We start from the raw sequence: 22,395 nt of genomic DNA, 5'->3' as shown, positions 1-22,395 counted from the left end.
CTGATCAGCAAGGGAAATGGCAGTGATGTCTGTAAGCTTGAAAGGAAATCGGTGGCACTTTCTCTTGCGTTCTCCCTGGGCCCAGAATTCCTTACCCCTCACTGCACACGGAGCAGAGGTGTGCACACAGAGCTGAAATGAAGACCATGGAGACGTCTTACTTTCTTGCGTGGGTCACGGACAGACACAGGACTTCATCATCTGAGCATCAATGCCTCCAACACTGCTCACACGGGCTCACGATTTCTTGCGTCCGTAGTATTATAACGCACTGTAAATTCTCTGAATTTACTGGATAATCACACCACGTAATATAGTAAGATGCCTCATTTGTACCTCGACAAAAGGATCTCCAGACCCCACTCTGCTTCTCGAAAGTGGATTTGTTTTGACCAGAAACAACAGTGGGCAGCGTGCGAGGCTCACTGTGACATTTTCTAGGATCAAGGCAGTCTAGCAGCTTCACCCTTCAAACTCTTTTTGGAGGGCTCGTAGGGTACCAGGCCGTGTGTGAAGCGCTGGAGCCTGGAACGTCAGCTCCCCTCCCCACAAGCCAGCGAGGGCACACGCAGGCACTGCCACCTTCCAGTTTGGATGTGCTTTCAAAGCTGTGTGTTCCATGTGTTTTGAGATATTTTGGTGCACCGCGGATACGTTTATCCTGAGTTGCAACTTTTCTTTCATGTCTCTTCGGAGAGTGGTGAGATATGCATTCGTGACCCAGGGAAACGGTGGTCACATAGAATATGGGTTTTAGAATCAGGAAAACCCACATTCAAAAGCAGCTCTTTGATTTCCTGGCCACGGAGGAGCTCCAGCTCCCTCGTTTGTAAATGTGGCAAATGCTGTTTACATCGCGAGCTTGCTGGAAGGATTGATGGAGACCTTGTATTCAAATACCTCATGGAAGCACACCGTCAATAATTCTTCATTTCCCATCCCAAGATTTTTATTTCTTTCACTGAACCATGATAAATTTACCCAGACTGAAGGATTTTAAATAGTTAAGAAGTGTTTCTATAAAGGAAGTGGAAGAGAAAAGAGTCTCTATTTAAAGGTTTAATAACTGATTTGGTTGTTCTTACATTCTTCCTGTTTCAGAGAGGAGGGCTGGTCTGTTAGCATTCCCTTCCGATGGCCCTTCAAGCCACACTGCACCCACGAACGCGGCTGGCATAATGAACGCACCGGATCTGAGCACCCTGATGCCACGGTGTACAAGAAACCATTAACATGTTAATAAAGCAACGATGGGGTCTTCGGCAAGGGTGGTGCTGAATCTCAGAAATACAGGTCAAAATTCCGTTACGTTATCACGTTTTCCCAGAAAAGGGACTCCGACAAATGCAAGATCATGATGTTCCAAGGAGTGGAAGGAGATTATCTTCCCTCTAGAGAATCCTGCAGTCGGGGAAGGAAGGGAGATGGCCGAGTCCCTGCTCTCTCTTGTCAGGCCCTTGGACAGACTTGGACTCTTCCTAGTTGAAACTTGGCAGCCTGTGGCTGGGTCAGTAGATCAGTTGTGATCTGTGACCTTGGCTTCAATCCAGGGGCCAAAGAGGTGGTTGCACCCGTTGCTTCCATATCAGTGCCAAGCTTTGTTCTCCAAATGACTTTGCCATTGGTATAGCTACTATCATATTTCCCATTTGGCTCGGTTGTTTGTATTTCTGTTTTAGCAGCCAGAGCTCTGGAGGGGAACTGGGAGGGGGCCGGTAAATGGGAGGATTTGGGATCCAAATCCAGGGTTACCTCCAGCATCCTGGAACATTCAAGCTGGAAGGAACTGAGAGTCATTACAGCATATTGATGAGAAAAATTAAGATCAGCTAGATGAATGAAATTAGCCAAGGTCACATAGCATGTCACGCAGGAGACACGAGTAGAGCTTAGGATGTTCCCCAGTTTAATGGTCTTTCCCTAGATCACCCTGCCCGAGAGTCCGGAGCATATTCCAGTGCTCTGCAGATTTCCCAACACTTTGTCTTCTTTGCTGTGTTAAGCATCCTGATTACTGTCCTTTGATCATGCTCCCATTTGCTAATGCTCCTTAATTTTGTGGCCTCACAGAGGGGCACTGCCTCAGATGCACTGTTACCTAATGAGAGGAGCCCAGGACGATTCCTCTTCGGTCTGGATGATCTACTTCTACTGAGACCATCGGGCAAATTAGATTTTGTAGTTGTTGATGAACATTGAGTGAAATGTCAACCAAATCCCACATATCTACTTTATGCCCTTATAACTCTAGAGATGCCATGCATTTTTCAACTCGAACATTGATTCTTAAAGTGATAACTTTTTATCTTGATGTTAATAATAATGGAACAATAACAGAAACAATTATTCTTGACTATGTTCCAAGCACTTTAAACATCATGCTTTACATGTGTTAACTCACTTAATCTTCACAATAATCTTTTGAGTTGGCAACCATTATTTTGCCTCATATACAGATGAGGACCAGACTAGGCAAGGTGAATGTGTGTTCAAGGTCACAAACCTGGAAGGAACAGTGTCAGGGTTCAGACTGAGGGGCTTTGGCTATAGAGACCACAGCCCTTAGATGCTGCTTACTGAGGATTCCTGGTATGTCTTGCTTTTTTTGCCCTGCAGGGCTCTGAGCAATGGTGGATTTACCTACATTTTATAAATTAGGTAAGAATTGAACTACCGACCAAGAACCTTGCAATGACCCCATGTAGGCTTACAATAATTGGTCATACAGAATTGAGGTTAGTGGATTCCAAGTCTATTTTCTCAATTGGTTACATGGACAAGAAGTTAGGACCCTCGAGCTCATTTGAAGACAGGCAGAAAGAGGGAAAACATGGTGGAGGGTCGTCAGAGCAGGGCATCTCCTTCCTTACCCCACGGAGGGAGTCAGGGGAGAGTGCTCCTCTGCCTGGTGTGGACAGAAAGAAGGAGAGTGTAAGGGAGCATTCCGTGCCCAAGCTTAGAATACAATGACATCACCTATTTTAAAAGTATGGTTCAAAAATGTCAAGTGCTGGCCAATCACACTGGGCACTCTCTCTTCCCTGGGGAGGCAGGAGGGAGGGGATGGAGAGAAGGTAGGATGGTGGGAAGGGGGTGGAGTCCTCCCTTCTCAGAAGCTCTCTCTGCAGCAAGAGTAGCAGAAATACAGCAGAGCTGAGCCCCCACAGCCTCCAGCAGAAACCAGGGATGAGACTCTAAGACAGTGTGTTTTCCTACCCTCTCCTAGGGATCCTGGACTGTCCTTTGGACTTATGGGGTCCACCCAGGTCCGTGGAGGGGGCCTCAGGATTAGAAGCACCTGTCAAGAGTCCGTACATCAGGCTGGTGGAGGTCAATACCGACGCAGAGACCCGGAGCTTGTCACCCATCCAGGGCTGGGTGAGGGCTCCAGTTTTACCTCCCTGTCAGCATGAAACCCCCCGAGGGGTCTGGAATCAAGGTGGCCAGTTTCCTGACTGAACATCATAAACACTTTCACTCTCTCCTTGTTCTGTGGTTATGGTCTCCATGGAGCTGTCTAGTGAGTGCCTGTTTCCATTGTCATAAAACCATAATTTACAATCCATTTGGGATCTCCACCAAATTAGGTATTCCTGTGATTATTACTGGAATTGGTCACCCTTGAAATAATATGGAGAGAGTAGCTGGTGGTTAGAAAGCATGTTTCCTATTTATAATTTGAATAGCTTATTTGTCTTCCCCTAATTACCACTGGAACTCTTAGTTCTTGGACTCCAGGAAATATCTGGTTCGCAGGGTTAAATAACATTTTTTTAGGGCCTTTATTAGCTTTCCTTTTTCCTTCTTTTTTTTAAATTTTGACAGGGCATAAAATGAACTTGCTAATTAGTTTTCTCTTCCTGACTTGCATTATCTTATTGCTTTAATTTGTCTCCAGTGAGACCAACCAGATGCGTCAGGCCCACATTGCTTCTAGAGATCTAATACTCAAAAACCCTTTAAGACAATATGCAGTCCAGGGGCGCCTGGGTGACTCAGTCAGTTAGGTAACAGACTCTTGGTTTCAGCTCAGTTCATGATCTCAGGGTCATGAGATCAAGCCCCAAGTCAGGCTCTGTGCTGAGCAGGGAGTCTGCTTAGGATTCTCTCTCTCCCTCTCCTTCTATCCCTCCCCACCACCTGCCCCCCTCCCCTGCCTGCCTCTCTCTCTCTCTCTCAAAAAAAAGACAATATGCAGTTTAGGTGGAACTTCAGACAGCCACCTATGTAACCATAGCCAGGTGGGTGGCTTCTCTCACCTCATGTGCCCAAGGACAAGATGGGGGTATATTACCTCTAGATACTCTCCACTTATAGCTTCTAAGAACAGACTCTCCCAGACTTGCTTGGAACTGTTGTTCACAAAATGACCTAGATATTCCAAAGTAGAACCAGGGAAGAGATCTAGTTCCTATGTATTGCATTTAATAAGCGCCACCAGGGGGCTCTGATAAGGGAAATTTTGGAAACCCCGGTCCAGGGAGAATTCTAGGCTAGGTGATTCTTTTGATACTAGCGTTCACAAACTACTGCTCTAGAAGAAAGTGGTAATAACTACAAAACTCTAGATAAATCATGCTAGACCAAATCTACTGTATAAGATTTTACACCACCATACACAAACTTTTTTCTACCTAGAAGCATAAAGTGTTAGCTATTTATAGCTGGAAGACCATCTGCTAGGTCATTTAGTCCATTCTCAACAATGTAAAAACTCTTTTCAAGGAAAAAAAAAAGCACCCACCATTTTCCTCTCCCCAAAGTAAAAGGGTTTGCCATCTCCAGTCGAGAAAATCTGGGCTAGCTTAATGATCCCTAAACCATCAGACCATCTGAAGTAGTTTATATAAGATGTAGATGCTGGGACCTCATCAAATACCCACTGAATCATGATGTTCATGGATGGGGCTTAGGAATCTGATTTTAACACAGAAGAATGAGATAATCAGTCAAATTCAAGAACCACTGATCTCTTCCACTCTTGTTCAACAGATGAGTGAACTCAGCAATAGAGTCAAAGTGACTCACCAAATCAAATTTGTGGGAGGCCTTCAACTTGTCAGCTGAAGTTTGCTTTGTGTGAATCACATATAAATTCCCTTGTCTCTCAGAAAGTCTGCTGGGGTGGTCCCATCACCCTGAGTGTGAGAAGAAATTTGAAGGTTAGAGAAATGACTTAGTGACTCAAATCATTCACCAACACTGCCATCCATCGCTTCTTCCCACGTGTCAATCAAGATCAGCTCTCAGCCAGTGGATTGTAATCTCTGACCACAAGCAAAAGGCAAGGATTGGGGTTGAGGAGGATGGAGCATAAGACTGGCTTAGTGGGTTGATAATGAAGGCTTCAGGACAAGTCAACATGAAAATGCAGTGTGGGCAACTCATAAACCACTAAAACCTAGCTTTGTCATTGTTTTCTTTTTCTACAATTAGAGTACCTGCTTCCAACATGGTTCCAACAATTTTCATCTGGTGTCCACCCCCTGCCTCCCATACAGGGATGACCTGTAACCAAGAGGGTACTGTGGAAGTGATGGGCCTGGATTTCCAAGTCTGGGTCATAGAAGGCATTGTGGCTTCTTTTTGGCTCTCTCTTGGATCACTGCTCTAGGGAAAACCAGCCACAACTTTGTGAGGGCACTTAAGTCATCCTGTGGAGAGGTCCACATGGTGAGGAACTGGCCTCCTACCAGCAGTCAGCGCCATCTCGCCAGGGATGTGAGGGAGCCATCTTGGAAGAGCCTTCACCTGATTCATCTGACAGCGACTCCTGATGGTCCTTGTGTTACAAACCCCTGCTGAACTGTGGGGTAATAAATGTTTATTGCTTTAAGTCTGAGTTTTGGGGTGGTTTGTTAGGCGGTAGTAGATAATTAATACAAATCTACTGAATGCTTATCCCACAGGTATAAGACACTTGTCACATTTGCTAAGAGATCACTGTGACTCTTTCGTGTTGAAGAGCTAGGAGACGCCCCGTCGATGAGGGGCACAGGCTGAAAAGTCAAGGCGAGGGAGGCATGCTACCAGCAGCAGGGGAACATTCCTTCCATGGCATTTCCTATCATCTTTGATATGATTGCAAATAGTGCACGAAATACCAAGTTAAAAGGAGGCGCAAGAGTGAGAGCTAGAGAGAGAAAGTGCCTCTCCCTGGGGGAGGAATTTTAAATTCATTTTCTTTCCTTCTCTGGTCTAAACCACAAAACTCTCCCTTTCATGCGTCACGTGGGATCCTGCTATTCCTATGGGGTAGTAAGGGGAACACTGTGCTAGCTGAACAAATTGGAAGAGCACAATTTTTATCCCAGTGGCAGAGAGCCAAGACATCAGACAGGAAAACACCTTGCTGACAAAGAACAGACAGCTTGCTGACAACACCACAGACTGAATTCGGGGTTTCTCCTCAGAAGGCTGCCTCCGCTCAGCCAATGCTATAATTGGGATTCAGGGAAGCCCCTCAGACTGGATTGTGTTCTGCTTCTTGCCTTTTGGGAAATAATTGAAGAGGAAGGATTTGGCCTGAGTGCTAATTCACCCTACACGGAACCAGGGGCGTGGATGAAGGAGGGGAAGAGCCTCATAGAGGAGAAGTCGAGAGCTGACCCACACGCAGGGATGGGTCATGCTTGGCAATATCCTGGCTGACAAAGAACAGAGCTCTGTCTGTGCCCGGAGCCCGCTGCTTCCAACCAGTTACCCCAAAAAGTGACTTCCATACTATTTGCTATGTCTTGGTAAATTTTTTTTTTTTTTACTACGGTAATAGTAATTACTATTCTTTTTTATAATTTCTGTTACTACCACTGCTGTAACAAGTTATCAGAGACTTGGTGGCTTAAACCAGCACAGATTTATTATCTTATAGTCCTGCAGCCCAGAGTCCCACACAGGTATCTGCAGCGCTGGTTCCTCCTGGGGGCCCCAGGGTGGGGTCGCTTTCCTTGCCCTTTCCAGCTTCTAGAAGCACCCACACTCCTTGGCTCATGTTGTCTTCCTTCACCCTCATGGCTCCAGTGTTGCATCTCTTGGACCACAGCTGGGAATGATTCTCTGCTTTTAAGGACCCCGGTGATTACATTGGGCCCACCTGGCTACTCTCCCATCTCCAGACCCTTAACTTAATCACATCTATGGCACAGAAGACAACATGGTCACAGGTTTCTGGGGGCTAGGACCCAGACACCTCTGGGGTAATTATTCTGCCCACCACAGGTATTTTTTTCTTTTAACTGGAAAAATGTTAATGATAGAGTATTCATCAAGTGATCTCCTTTTGGGATCATTTCCTTCCTCCAAAATTAAATCCGTGGTCTTATCTCAGGCTGTTTTCCACTCTCCCACTGGGGAGGGGGCAAGTGTCGTGACCAGCACTGGGAAGGGGGGTGGCGGTCCTGGAGGCTCTGGTGCAGTTTCCCCCCAAAATCACCCTTCCGTGATCCCGTGTGTTTGAGGAAAGGCATGCCGAGATCGAACTCCTCCTTGTACAGACTGCTCCTCGGCCCCAGCTTGGTTAGCCTGAGACCTCCGCCCCCCCACTTCTGAGCAGCTCTAGGATTCCAGGCGGAACCTGACCTGCTTCTTGTCGTTGGTCCACTTAGCATTCCTCCGTGTGGACACTTGGGTTTCCTCTGGCTCCATTCTTCTGCCTGCTTTTCATTATCCACAATTTTCTTATTTTGTTATTTATTGTCTTGTGCTGTTTTCTCCTCTATTCTCTTTAATCTGTGGATTTTTTATTATGTTCAGTTAGCCACTGTGTAGTACATCATTAGTTTTTGATGTAGTGTTCAGTGATTCATTAGTTAAGTATAACACCCAGTGCTCATCACAGCACATGCCCTCCTTAATACCCACCACCCTGTTACCCCCTCCCTCTCCCCACTTCCCTCTGAAACCCTCAGTTTGTTTCCCAGAGTCCAGAGTCTCTCGTGGTTCATCTCCCTCTCTGATTTCTCCCACTTTGGATTTCCCTCCCTTCCCCTATGGTCCTCCGAGCTATTGCTTATGTTCTCCATATGAATGAAACCATATGATAATTGTCTTTCTCTGCTTGACTTACTTCACTTAGCATAATCTCCTCCAGTCCCATCCATGTTGATATAAAAGTTGGGTATTTATCCTTTCTGATGGCTGAGTAATATTCCATTGTGTATATGGACCACATCTTCTTTATCCATTCATCTGTTGAAGGGCATCTTGGCTCCTTCCACAGTTTGGCTATTGCGGACATTGCTGCTATGAACATTGGGGTGCATATGGCCCTTCTTTTCACTATATCTGTGTCCTTGAGGTGAATACCCAGTAGTGCAATTGCTGGGTCGTAGGGTAGCTCTATTCTTAACATCCTGAGGAACCTCCACACTGTTTTTCAAAGTGGCTGCACCAGCTTGCGTTCTCACCAACAGTGTAAGAGGGTTCCCCTTTCTCCACATCCTCACCAACATGTGTCGTTTCCTGTCTTGTTAATTTTTGCCATTCTAACTGGTGTGAGGTGGTATCTCATTGTGGTTTTAATCTGTGGATTTATTACAGTTTTATTCCTTTACTGACACTTTGAGGCGGAGTAAAATAAATACATACAGGCCAATCCAACATGTGTACTTAGAGGTTTTGCCTGGAGTTTTATAGACTTTTGAATTCACCAGCAGGGAGGTAATCGGCCAAGAATATGGGCTGTCAGGAGACTCTGGTTCTCATCCCAGCTTCTGCCTGCCTTGCCTGGAACCCTGTGCAAGAATAATATGTGGGTGCTCCATCTGCATCAAGCTACCCTTCCATAGCTTCCCATCATACTTGTGCTAAAATGCCAATCTTTAATGTGGCCTTGGAGGCCCTACACGGCTTGGCTTCTGTCATTTCTCACTTCCTCCCGTGTGACCCACCCACTTGTTTGTTCCATCCCAGCGTCATGGGTTCTGGCCTCTTCCAAGGCCCCCTCTTCCTGGACCCTTCCTTCTCTGCAGTTGGCCAACTCCCTGTCATCCTTTCTGCCCCTCTGCAACGCCCTCACACCCTCTGAAATGTCTGTCTTGACCATGGAGTCCAAGTCAGGCTCACCTACCGTCACGCTTTAGGAAGGAAAATGGGAGTTTGCAAAGGGGTATTATTGGGAAGCCGTCCATGTCTCTGCCACGGGTAACCACTGTGGTTGACTTGGATTTCACCAGGTTTTTTCACGAGTGTCCTTGGTTAGGTCTCCTTATAGTCTGTGACCGCTCCTTAGTCTTTCCTTGACTCCCATGCCCTTGGTACTTTTGAAGAATACTGGTGAGGTATTTGCATTTTCCTCTTGTTTCTCATGATTAGATCAAGACTGTGCCTTAGTAGGAAGGATCCCACCGAGGGGACATGTCCTTCTCTGGGCACCTTATCAAATGGCACAGCATGTCGACATGTGTTACTGGTGATGTCAGCCTCAGTCCCTTGGCCAAAGTGGCCTCTGCCATGATTCTCTGCTGTGAAGTTAATCTTTTAGCCTAAATATTTTGGGGAAAATACTTTGGGATTCTCTAGATATCCTGTTTCTGCTTAAACTTTCATGCACGAATTTTAGCCTTTACCAGTGGATCTTGCTTGTACCAATATTACTCTGTTGTTCTACTGGTGACTTTTTGTTTGTTTGTTTGTTTCTATATTTATTAATTAGAATTTGGCTGTAAGGAAGAATTGCCCCTCCATTCATCCCTTTGTTTATTCGGTTATTTATTTCTATCAGTGTGAACTCAACAGATGTTCATTTTATTCTTTGAGTTACAATCCAATACTATTGTTGTTTATTTTACTTATTTATGTGCTCAAGTTGTTCTGACTTTGGCCTTTGTGAGCTCATTCAGGCTGGTTTCTGTCCCCATTTAATATGTGCATTTTTGTTCATTGCCTCCTCATTTTCTAGCTCTGCAAAATGCTCCAGGCTCATCTCGAATTTTTTTTTGTTTCAGTCCTGGAATCAACAACTTCAACTAAAGAGCCTTGGTTCCGTTTTTGTTTTAGGTGTTTTTTATTTTTGTTTTTTTGAGAATAGTATTTAGAAGCCAAGTCATGGATGATAATTGTGCTCATTGATACTGGGCTGTCATTGCTGCTTCTAGCTTCCCTCAGTGGATATAACTGAGAGTATATATATCCATATAACACAAGCATACACACATCTGTATTTATGCCCCTATCTGTTTTTCAGTACGTATATTAAAATGAAGTTATAAGTCCGCATTGATACCTTCAACTCCAATCCACCACAGAATTTTTCTAGCCTTCTCCCTTTCCCTTACTTGTAAGTTCTTTCTCTGACAGCGAGACCCTTAATTCTCATTATCTACAATATATTTATTTGTTCAACCATATACCACAAAGTAGTTGCAGAATTCCTAACCTATGGGACTTTCCTTTTATTTTAAAATCTACAAAGATTCTTTTTCTAAATCTATTGTTTTCATCTTTCTGTCTCTGGCAAGATTATTTTTAAATTATAATCTCTAAGCATTGATCATTTCCTTCTGCACCTCATTTTGTAATATTTGTTTTTGCTCCTCTGTCCTGCTTTTCTGTGTGCCTTGCTGTATCCCACTCTAACCCTATTTGAAAATGCTTATAAAAGCTTTCACTTTGTGTCTGCAGTGTGTGTGGTTGTTCTTTGCTCCTTCTCATGAATAGTGCTTCCTGGAAATTCTTTTGTTGTGTTTTTCTGATCATAAGTCATTACTTTCTTTCCCTTCCAAAACTGGGTTCCTTGCTTTCTTATCCAGCCTTTCCCTGCATGTCCCCTATTTCTTCTCAGAAGGAGGTGTGATGCAGACACACGACTTGTCTCAAAACCCATGATGATGTTTCTAGGGGACCTTCTCCACTTCCAAACAATGTCGGATTCTGGCCAGATGACCAGGATCCAAGCCAGATGACCTTGGGAATGTTAGCGGTGAGTTGACATGGGAAAACATGTTTATAATTTTTCCTGACTTTCAGTTTGTTTTGGTTATTTATATAGAGGGAGGGGCTTTCAACAAGCAAAATCATTTGTGAGGAAATGATAAACTCTTCAAGAATATCAAAGTATGTCATGTTCCTTGTTTTACTGTAAGCTCCTGAGGGCTATGGCATGAACATGTCTGTACCCCCACCCACCGCCACACCTACATTATATGTGCACATTCAATAGCATGGTAGCCAGGCCAATAAAACAGGATTGAAAGAAAGAGTATTAGGAAATGATGAGAACATCCAAATTAATAACTTGTTAGTATTTAGAAAATAACCAGCAGTCACTAAAAGCCAACACTGCAGTCCATTTTTTAACTGCAAGTTGAAATGGAAAAAACCCTTTCCAACTATGAGGTTCTTTCCAACTATGAGAATCTGGACCTTCCCACACTGACCTGTGGGGAATCCAAGTTTAGTGAGCTCACCGCCGTCTTGTTTGTATCCCCAGTGGGCAATATGCTCTCTCTCTTACCATCTGGAAGCACTCCGTTCCCAGATCTGAGAACTCAGGCATTCATCTGGGCCACAATGTCTCCTAAGGCAGAAAATTTTCACATTCAATTAATATTATCAGTTTGTCACTGATTCGCCCAGCGATTCTGCTTTGTTATTTGTTGGGGGTTTTGTTTAGCCTCATTATGATCTTGGAGGGATCACTTTCCCCCTCTGTATTCCCATCCTCGGTGCTTACTGATGAACACCTCTGTTGGAGAATTTTAATGCAGCCCCCAGGGCTCTGTCATGCCGTTCTGGGTTAGTAATGAGAGCAGAGCCAGACAAATTAGAGAAGCTTTGGCGTCTGTGAAATACAGCTCATCTTTTCCCTCTTCTCCAATGTGGGGAATAGGATAAGGTGCTGTTGACACTTCCCGCTGCTTTCTGGGGCAGGTGCTTATCTGTGCCTTTTCCCTAGAGAGGTGTAAAATATTTACTCTCCCTGCAATCTATGTGCCACTCAACACGCCCTGGAAAGAGACTGTGTATTCCATCAGGGATTTCTGTCAGTGAACAGAAATCTTGGGATCGGCAGGTGGGCAGGCCAATCACCGTCCAGGTCCACCTGCCCAGAACCCAGTGAAAACAAGTGACCCTGAAGAATTCAGCCGACTGAGTGTGAGAGATGTCCACTAGCTGCCCCAAGTTCACAGGCTTCATCACCTCGTTTCTCAGACCTTCACTAAGAAACTTCCTTATCTGGTTTCACAGTCGCAGCCAGAGATTTATGGGGAGCTGAGTACTTTTCTCAGCTTCATCATGAGAAGCCTATGTGAACCTGAGCAAAAAATTCCAGCAGATTGGACACTGGGCTCCTCACCTGTAAGCGGAGGGCTTGGATTGGTGACTGCTAGGATCCCTCCAGTTTAAAGGCCCGGTTTTTCTGGATTTTGTAAATGGTTTCAGGGCCCAGCCCAGAGCTGGCTCCATGGGCCACGTAGTGAACACTGGTGGATGGAGGGAAACTCAACACAGCAACGAAACTAAAGCACTTCGTGTCTCCAGGATCACAGGTCATGCAGAAGTCAGGTCATGCGGGGACAAGAGACCCAACGACACAGGGACAGAGGAAGGATTGTTGAAAGAAAGGATCACCCAAGAGGGAAGGTCCTTGTTACCCAGGGAAAGAACTCTGGGATCCGCCTGGCTTGCTGGAGACTCGTGCCCCCAAGAGCTGTTATGGGACAGAGTGCAACCCTGTTTAACCTCCTTCGTCTCTTCTGGGGAGATTCTCCTTCTGTAAATACCTGATTCGGAAGACACACAGGCTTCCTGTGAGATGCCTAGGCTCCTTTCTCTGGGCTGCTATGTGAACCGCCTGGAGAAATGGCTTCTCAATGAAACCTACAGGCAGCTGGGTCCAGGATGCCCCAGCCTTATGCTGAGTGTTCAGGGAGGGAATTTTAACATTGGCTCCTCCTTCCAGAAGGCAGGATAGAAATGAGATGGTGGGAAGATCTGACCTTGTATTAGTGTTTGCTGTTTCCATCCCCAGGAAACATGGAGGAGGCTCACCGCCAGGTCACCATGAGGAGCCCGGACAATGGTGACAGATGCCTCCAGCCCGGGCCTCCCTGCACAGCGCCCGGGGCAGGTTGAGGGGGCTTGCTGCCCCACTTTGGGCTGGGGAGAGGCACTGAGCCTCAGTGCTTTGAGTCTCAGAGGTGGGGAAGGTCCTCACAAGGGGAAGGGCCAGGAAACACGTTGAGAGGGAGGTAGAATATATGCTGACCAGTGGAGGAGACACTTAGGTTTTACCATTTCCTGACAATAGAAGAAAACATGTCGATGAGTAGGAGGGCGGTCAGAGGACAGAGAGGACAAGAAATGAAATGAGGAGCAGGGAATGAAAGTGATAAAGACCATGGAGACAAAGTTGAGGGTGCAGCAGGGCAGAGACTCCTTGCCTTCTTCTAAGGCTGGGGTCACAGGCTACCGATGGGACCCAGGAGCTCCTGGGCTTCGTGGTTTTGTTGATCTCAGTTGTGAATGAGAACTGATCAGTACAATGAGTCACACAGAAGTAGCTTGCAAATTAAGAAGGAACCCTGGTCCTTTGGTTGGACGGAGGCTTCGAGGCACAAGGCAAGGCAAGGTCAGAAGCCCTGGGAGGTTCAGTGTGCCCAGGCTGGCCACTCCCCGCTCCCCACCCTGCCCCTTCTCTCCTGAGACTGGCCCAGGGCTGTGACACTGTGTCCCCATCACCCCGCAGATGCCATGTCCAGCATTCTCCCCAGCCCTTCATCCTGCTGGCAAGGTGCATCCTTCTCTTGTGCCCACCGCTCTGACCCCCCTTCAAGTCCCAGTTCTGCTCCATTGTGAGCCTCTCCAAGCACTTCAGGAACTCTGAGCTCCTGGTTATTGCCACTTAAGCTTTTGGTGATCATTTCACATGTGAATTTTGCTTCCATGTCTATATTCTAAGCTTCTTGAGAGCAGGGCTGATATCTTATGCTGCTCTGGATTTCCCACAATACTGGGTCCGGAGCTAGAATACACTGGACATTCAGGACATAACTGGCTTAGTCAGTGATGGCCACACTTGCTTTTGTCTAATGTACTAGAGGACATCCTAAGACGATCTTGATTAATGGCTGAGTCAGGCTCAGAATTCAGATGCTGCTTCATTCTTTAAGAATATTTGGATTCTAGGCAGCAAAGACCCTCTCAAACTCCAAATTCCCCACCACTAAAGCAATGCCTTATAAATGGTATCCTATGGCAGAATGAAATCATTTTGCAAGGGGCAGTGTGGCATAGAAATGTGGAGTGCGGGCCTTTACTAGCAAGTGTGGGAAAAAGAGAGATGGTATATTTCTTCATCTATAAAATGAGAGTCATACTAACTCAGAGGATGGTAGTGAGGATTCAGTTAGTCCTCACACAATGCCAGGTGTGTAGTAAACAGCCTGCCAATGTTAGCTATTGATAATTATGATGTATTTGGGAATCTTGAGACCTGCCTCTAGCCAGCATACCCTGCCTGGTGTAAATGTTAGTTTTTCCAGAATGGTTCCGGTCTAGTTGAAAGTGTAATTGAGCTGTCTCAGGTTGCCAGCCAAATGCCCAAGTGATGTTCCGTTAACCTAAATTGAACTGGTAGGTAATATTGGACATGGCCTTGACCATTTGTCTTGTTGAAAAAAACTCTTAGCAAGGATGGATTCTGAAAAAATTCCAGCTATCTAGTAGTAGAAACCGGGTTGTAAGGTTTGCTCAGATTCTCAGGACAGACATGTCCAAGACAGAACACGAGCAATAGATATCGCCCTGGAGCCATTCACAGGGTTCTGTGCCCCAGCGCCGTGAGTGAGGGACTGGCCTGGGAGAGGTGGCCAGTGGGGGCAGTCCAGCCAAGTGACCAGGCTAACAGCACCAGTGACACACGGAGTCATCGATACCCCAGTGCCACCCCCTTTGTGCTATTCTTCCCAAGAATGCGGACCCCAGCCTGTCACGAGGGGCATCAGGCAGCGGGTACTGCTCTGCCTTTTGAACTGGGTTCAGTAGCTCACCCAGGGTTTGTCATGGGGCACAGCAAGGTCTTTGAGAGTAGCCAGCAGGAGATACATAGGAAATAATACATTTTCATTAGATATAATTTTAGACATAAACACCCCCAGTTTTCTCTCCTGCAGCAGACTCTGCCAGCTGGTAGCCACACTGTGTGCCTTTGAATAGTGCCCTCCGAGGGACCACAGGGAACTTGTTCTCTTATCCTGAAGTCTTAGGGTGCTCCACGGCTTTTTCTTTCCTCGTGTCAAAAACCCAGTTCTCTGGGAGACTGAATTATTTACATCCATGATGGCTGCCTTCTAAGCGCCATTGCTATGGCTGTTGGGGGGATCACACTGCAAGTTCTTGGCCGTGTTTCTGTATCCCTTTGCCTCTCCTCTCCCACGTGCTCTGGAACTCTCCCTTAGCTCAAGCAGCCTACAAGTGCCCACTGTCTATTGTGTACAGATGACCATACACATGTTTGACGACTAGCTTCTGGGGTCCTGTGGGGCGAGCAAACAACAAAATACTGTCTGTGGGACATAAGGCAGGATTTGCAGTGTGGCGGGTGGGAGGTAGGCAAGCTGGAGAGTGAGACTCCTGCCGGCTGGAGTGGCCAGAGAAGGTCTAGTGGACGAGCAAGACTCAGCTGGTCTCTGGGGGTGTCCCTGGGAAGGGGGGCAGGGCTGGCTCTCAGGCCCATGCCCATAGCATCTCCTAGAGCAGCAGGTCCATGAGCCACCCGGTCGGAAGGCTCTTCCTGGAGGCGAGCTTACAGAAGTAGGGAGGGACCTCTCGTGTGGCGTGAAGAGTTTGGTTTTGTTCTATAGATCATAGAGTCTCAGAGATTATTTTTAGGAGGGACAGTGCGGTAGTGAAGACAGATACACGTTGCAGCAAGAGGGAGTAGGAGCAGTGAAGACATTGGGAGGACAGTTGTGTACGCTTAGGACCAGATTGGAAGGGAAAAAATTAGAGAAATGTCACAACCAAAGCTTGGATGAGTGGTTCTTCCCTGATTATAGAGAGAAGAGGGGCAATTCACTAATGAGGGGAGGGGGGCGGCGGGATCAGAGGGCAGAAAGAAAACACGACCAGAACTCAGCGGACCAGCATGCTGGCTCCGTTTTCTCCCCCTGCGGGCTCTGTGACGTCAGCGCCTCTGGACCACCGTGTCCTCATAGGTGACGTAAGGAACAGTAATGTCAGGGCTTGCTTCTCCCATTTGCTCGAGAATGAAGTAAGAACCGAGAAGAAAGCATTTTAAAAAGTTAGAAATCCTTCAGATCATCATCAATATCATTGTGCAACCGGGATCCTGTGACTCATGAATTTTGCAAGTGGAGCCCAGCTTCAGGGATCTGGAGGAGGGACGCTGTGCGAGCATATGTGTGCTTCTGTAGGAGGATCAGAAGACTGCTTTGCATCACTGCAGGAAGGGAATTTCCTATTTCCAGGCAAAACGATGAAAAAGAGCAATCTCTCCCCAAGAGCTGGTCTCCAAAAGACATGATTCTTACCGAAATCCTCACTGAGGCGTGGCCATATGTGGTGCATGAGCATTATCCTCAGTCGCCCTGCTGGGGGAGGAAGTGTCCACCGGCCACAGTACACATCAACACCAGTTAAAATCACACACGAAGCTGCCCCCCGCCCCGTGTGCTCGGGCTTCCAGCACACACTGTCGTTTCCAAGCCCCAAACCGCAGCTGAGGGAACCACTACCCTCCCCGGACCCCATGGCTTTAAACTAGGCAGAGGGGCTGGGGTCCCGAGACCATCTTGCTGCCTACTTGATATGTATAACCGTGCCTTTCTCACTCAGATGCTAGCAGGAGGTGTGGGGCCGGGGGTGGCGGGCAGGTTGGAGCCGACGTAGCTCCGGGAATCAGCCTTGAAATGACAGATGAGTTGAAAACCCATCACTTGTTCCACGGATGTCAGGTCGGTGGGTGTCGTCATTTTGCCAATTCAGCATGAGTTTGAGGAGGTGATAAGAACTCCATACATCTCAGCATTGCAGCATCCTCTGTAGTGAAGGTTTCCTACAAATTATCTCGCGTGGCCTCTGCTGGCACCTTCCGTTGCAGGCCCTCTTATAATGTCCATTTTATGGATGGAAAAACGCAGGCTTGGAGAGGGTAAACACTGCAAATAAAGCCACGGAGCTCATCGACAGCTTCAGGGTCACACCACAGCCTACCCCGACCCTAGAATTTCGCTAATTTGGTCAGCTCTCTGACATCCTGGGAACAAAATCCTCTTGGGCCCCACCGTGCCCAAGGATGCTTGGCACATACTCTGCCCTCAATACTTATTTTTGGATTGATTCATCACAAATGAAACGAGGGTGGAAGTGTGGCATCTGCAGCCCAGCATGAGAAGGAAATTAGCTGGACCAGCTCCTCCCAGATGATCGAGGCCCCGAGTCTGACACAGTGAGAGGAGACAGGGGAATGGAAGGATCCAGAACTAAAGGAGTGAGAGATGGGGAGAAGTGGCAAAAAAAAAAGTCAAAAAGAGCTAGGAAAGTAGAGAGGAAAGGCAGAAGCAAACAGCAGAAGTGAGTGCTGGACACTGGGACGCAGCATGGTGTCCCCTAAACGTGCATCTAAAAGTGCCATGCTCAAAGCACCGAGAGTAAAAGGGTGGTCACCAGGGGCCGGGGTAGGAGCATCACAGAGATTCAAAGGCACAAAGCTCCAAGCAGTGGAAGAGTCCCAGAGATCCGAAGCACAGTATAGTGAACCTAGACAGTTCCGTACTAGCATTATCAAACCTGTTCAGAGACGAGATCCACTTATTCCCAGCACAAAAGAGCAATGATACTTACGTGACAGGCTAGAGGTGCTCACTATCCCTATAACGGCAATCATATTACAATGTATAAATGTATCAGAGCAATGCATTGTAAACCTTACACTTACACAGTGTTATATGTCAAATATGTTTCAATAAGAGAAAAAAGAAAAGTTGGTTTCATGTAATTTTCTTAAGATGGGTAAGGGCTTTCTTATATATTCATCTGGAAGGCAGAGAAATGGGTCAGTTTAGGCAGTTCAGAAATTAAACGCATGCAATGCCAATCAAAGTCCTAGCTATGCCCCTAAAAAAGCATGCCAGGCACATAGGCTGCTTGCTCACCTTGTGAACCTGTCTGGTGTGTCTGCACCCCCCGACCCTGTAAGAAAGGAAGCCTCCTGGGACTTTTCCTTCTCACCCAGTGCCACCTCAGTAGCCCTTGGGACTTTGACCCTAATTCTATTCTTGTACATTTCATGCTTTCTCTCTATATATTGATATATACCATTATATTAGTTTCAGATGTACAACATAATGATTTGATGTTGTATATATTGCAAAATGATCACCACAGTAAGCCTAGTTAAGGGAGAGGAGTAGTTGAAACACAACTCTGTTAAGTTTGGAGTTGCCCGGGAACTGACCATTAAGAAATTTCTCTTGTTTTTGTCCCAGAACCTAGCTGCCCGTCTCTCCTACAGCTGGGCGTGGCCAAGCACAGAGTCCTATTGGATTGCAGGGGAGTGTGAGGCAGGTGAGCCACCTCCATGCCCCGTCCTCCCAGCTCTCCCCCTTCTCTGTCCTGAAGCAAATGAACGGCGAGTCTTCCCAGCTCTGAACTCAACATGGTCCTTCCCAGGTGGAAGGAACTTGGGTTTTCTTCTAGAGAAGGGAAGCCCCTGCAGGTCCAGAATGCTAACATTGAGTTTTATGTGAATGAGAGATAAATCTGAAATAGGTAACAGCTCAAACACAAAGATTTATTTCTTTTGCAACAAATGATGTTGAGAGGGAGAGCTCTGTGTTTCTCTGAAACAGTCTTTTCTATTAAAAAATCTAAATTAGGGCGCCTGGGTGGCTCAGTTGGTTAAGCGACTGCCTTCGGCTCAGGTCATGATCCCGGAGTCCCGGGATCGAGTCCCTCATCGAGCTCCCTGCTTGGCGGGGAGTCTGCTTCTCCCTCTAACCCTACCCCCTCTTGCGCTCTCTCTCTCACTCTCTCTCTCTCTAATAAATAAATTAAAAAAATCTTTTAAAAAAAATCTAAATTAAAAAAAAGTGACATTCTGGGGCAGGCCAGCTTTTAGAGGGAGAAAATAACATTATTCTTTAACAAATATTTATTGAGTAGGTGATTATTTATTTATTATTTATTTTGGGGGGTTCCAAAAAAAGGAGCTATCCTTCATGGGAAAATAGACATATACCTGTTTTCATGGGGCTTATAATGTAGTGGGGAGGCAGACTAAAAATAATTGTAATTATACAATTAGTGTGACTTTAATATATTCAAGGGCACATATCATGAGACAGTATAACAAGGTGGTCTACTCACTCTTTCGGTCTCAGAAAGTAACTTCTCTGACTCGACAGCTTAAGTTGTAATTTGCAGAGCCTGCTCTAACTTCATATCTGGCCGAGGCAGTAGCACGTGCAAAGGCCCTGGCTCGGAGAAGATCTTTGCTGGAACTGAAAGGAGACTGGGTCACTAGGGCATAGTGAGCCAAGAGAAGGGGGGCTTGGGGCCAGATCACACAGGTGAAGGGTTGTGGCCACCCCGGATGGGAGTGGGTAGTGAAGGTGGAGATAAGCTGACTGGGTCCAGATGCACCTGTGTGGATGCAGAAGTGATGAGACCTGGTGATGGTGGGTGAGAAGGTGAGTGATAGTGTAAAACAAAGACAAGCCCCGGGTCTGGGTTCAATGTCTGTTTGTAGAGTTGATGGAGCCTGGAGGAGGAGGAGGTGAGTAACCTTACCTGGTGTGAATGCAAGCCCAAGGAATTCACCTGCCTTAAATGCACCCAAACCTGGAATGTGATCCATTGGCAATTGCCTTTTTAAGATAAACTTGTTAGATCAAGTGATGAATATGTGGGAGCTATTGAGAATGAGAACTTTTTTTTTTAAGATTTATTTATTTTAGAGAGAGAGTGTGTGTGTGGGCGGGGGGAGAGGCAGAGAGAGAGAGAGAATCTCCAGCAGACTCCCTGCTGAGTGCAGAGCCCAACTCCGGGCTTGATCTCATGACCCTGAGATCATGACCTGAGCTGAAACCGAGAGTCGGAAACTTAACCGACTGTATCACCCAGGTGCCCCAAGAATGAGAAGAACTTTAGATGATGATGTGTCCATGCCTTTATATCCAAAAAATGTCCTAGAAAACAAAAGTTCTGGGCTCTATTTGTTTTTTTCAAAGACAATTTTGGTCTTTTATAAAGCTCTTAGGGAATTTTCTTTGGTTGTGGTATTTTTTCAAATGAAACTCCAGCATTTATTGATACACATTCACTAAATAGAAACATTCCCTTGGTTTCTCAGAATTCCAATTCTGGAAATAATAGCATCGAAAAGCCCAAAATGTAATCAGTTGTTTCTCCAACACAGTGGTTCCTGCTTCTGAACTATTTCTCAGAAAACTTCGGTTGATACCTTGTACACTTAGCAAATACAATTTACAGAAACAGTGTGGGGTGCTCTAATGTGGAAAAAAGAAATGCAAGGGAAACATAAAACAGCTCGTGAAACTCCTTGCAAGTGTTCCAACTAATGTTGGGTCATGCTGCCTGTTGCAAGGGACTTCAACAAGAAAGAATTTAAGTCTTCAAAGAAAAATAGATTTATGATGAAAAGCCTATTATTTGCTTTAAGACCATCTCAATGAATAAAATTTTGTACATACATAAAGTTTCTTAAAGTGTAAAATATTGATTCTTATTTTAATATAAAAAGCATTATTATATTCAAAAACTGTAGGAGTTTAAAGTGGACTCCCAGTCATTTTGCCTAAGAATGAGGGCATTTAATCTGCAATTTTAATTCCTTGTTGCAGCCGAGGTCTGCTTGATGTGGGCAGAGGAGACAGGGCCTTGGATATTGGTAACAGATGCACTTGGGTAGTCAGAGGGTAGTCAACAGGAGTAGGTTTGGGCAGAGGGGGATAAAGAGAATAAAACATGAGGTGTTTTTGTTTTGTTTTGTTTTGTTTTAAACAAGTGAGAATGCCTCCCTTCTGGATCCTGAGCCCTGAGAGGGCAGGTCACAGTCTCCATCCCTGCATCCACACAAAGGTCGGCACAGCACGTCGGTGTGCTTGGGAAATAGTTATTGAGTATACGATGTAGAAGAGGCCTCAACACATACTTTGCCTATTTTAATCCTGAAATTGGTCCCAGATGACAGAGACCCAGACAAGTGGACCCTTATGCTGGCTCTTTCCATAGCTCCTCTAAATACTCTGGAACTTCAGAATGGCCCAGAAGAAACCCCAGCCAGAGGGGTGCTACGGTCTTCATCAACTGGTCAATCCAACAGAGGCTGTTGAAGTTGGCAGGGATGGAGGGAGGGAAGAAGCTCGACTTGCTCACTTACCGTCTTCTGCCTTGTAATAAAGCATATGTTGAGTCAAGTCCTTTGGGTACTCTCCTTCTTTTTTTTTAAGTATTAAGGTATAATTGACACATAAAAAGCTGTATATATTTAATGAATACAACTCAATGAGGTTGGGAATAAGTATTCACCTGTGAAACCATCACCACCATCAAGGCCATAAACATGTCCCTCAGTCCTAAAGTTTCCTCCTGCCATTATTATTATTATTATTATTATTATTATTATTATTATTAGCACACTTTACATAAGATCTACCTTCTTAGCAAGTTTTAAGTATAGAATTATTTTTAGCTATAGGATCTATGCTGTCTAGTGGATCTAAGTACATGTTCATCTTGCATAACTGCAACTTTGCACCCTTTGACCAACATCCCCATCTCACCTGCCCCCCCTCTGCTCCACCCCTGGCAACCACCATTCTACTCTCTGCATCTACAAGTTTTGACTATTTTAGATTCCACATATAAGTGAGGTCATATGGTATTTGTCTTTCTCTGTCATTTAATATAATGTCCTCTAGGCCTATCTATGTTGTCACCATTGGCAGGAATTCCTTCTTTTTAAGGCTAGATAATATTCCATTATATATATATATATATCACATTTTCTTGTCAATGGACATTTAGGTTGTTTCTATATCTTGGCTATTGTGAATAATGCTGCAATGCTCATGGGAGTGCAAATGCTCTTTGAGATCCTGATTTCAATTCCTTTGGAAATACCCAGAAGTGGGATTGCTGGATCAGATGGTAGCTCCAGGGCTGTTTGATTAGAGCATTTCCCGTCATCTGACATACAGAGACACAGAAACCAGTGGGAAATTTGTGCTGAGAGAAATTATACCAAGAGCTAATTTTTGATTCATAGAGGAGTGAGTTTCAGAGATATTTGGTAAGTATAAACATAAAGAGTTTTCTCCTTTCCCTGAGGAGCGTCTTAGATCTGGATAGATGATAGATAGATGATAGATGATAGATGATAGCTGACAGATAGAGGATAGATGATAGATA

The 22,395-nt window shown here is 45.6% G+C and overlaps 1 long non-coding RNA gene across 1 annotated transcript; it reads left to right on the top strand.

The window, feature by feature from the left end:
* Nucleotides 1-9,896: 9,896 nt before the first annotated feature.
* Nucleotides 9,897-21,391, top strand: LOC123835877 (uncharacterized). Its single transcript, XR_006788837.3, has 3 exons — nucleotides 9,897-10,918; nucleotides 18,450-18,528; nucleotides 20,990-21,391. It is a non-coding gene; the product is annotated as an uncharacterized LOC123835877 (long non-coding RNA).
* The last annotated feature ends 1,004 nt before the right edge of the window (nucleotides 21,392-22,395 follow it).

The sequence above is a fragment of the Mirounga angustirostris genome, unplaced genomic scaffold (assembly GCF_029215605.1).
Source record: "Mirounga angustirostris isolate CCGP_5_RB_7025 unplaced genomic scaffold, mMirAng1.0.hap1 SCAF_12, whole genome shotgun sequence".
In the NCBI taxonomy this organism is placed as follows: domain Eukaryota; kingdom Metazoa; phylum Chordata; class Mammalia; order Carnivora; family Phocidae; genus Mirounga; species Mirounga angustirostris.
This window is presented reverse-complemented; position numbering and strand designations above follow the sequence as displayed.